Source organism: Penaeus monodon, chromosome 34, assembly GCF_015228065.2.
Source record: "Penaeus monodon isolate SGIC_2016 chromosome 34, NSTDA_Pmon_1, whole genome shotgun sequence".
NCBI lineage: Eukaryota > Metazoa > Arthropoda > Malacostraca > Decapoda > Penaeidae > Penaeus > Penaeus monodon.
Window position 1 is genome coordinate 34,663,812 of NC_051419.1, and position 571 is coordinate 34,664,382.

Genomic DNA, 571 nt, shown 5'->3' on the forward strand with positions numbered 1-571 from the left:
GCACATTAGCTGGGAGGAAGGGGGAAGGGACTCATGGGAAGGGATAAAGGACCAAAGATAACTTCCAATTTCACTGAAAGATTTAGAAGTATATCAGTATACATTCTACAAAGGTTTGCACTTCCACACTATACTGGGCCAATGGGAAAGGGTAGGGTTTGGGGAATGTGTTTAAGGTGTGAGCTTGGAATGCCATGTAAGTCAAGCATGGAATGCCTTGGAATGTCTACTGCCTACGAGGGAATGGGAGCCTACGAGATCATTAGTAATCTTGCAACAAACATGCATATATTTTGCAGGTTCTCTCTGCAGTAAGAAGCAGGTAGGTTTGGGAGAAAGGTGATGTACCTGAACTACAGCTTTTTTTTATCTTTTATATAACATTTACAAGTGTTGCACTAATAAGAGAGGATAATGATTATCCTGGAAGCCTCCATCATTTGGCTTGAAGCAAAAGCATCAATAAGAAGTTGAAAAAATGGCCAAGTTCGCCCCATTTACAAATATAAATGGCAAAGTCACTCATCACATCACAGTAAAAATCGCTGGAAAATATCACAAACCAACTGGT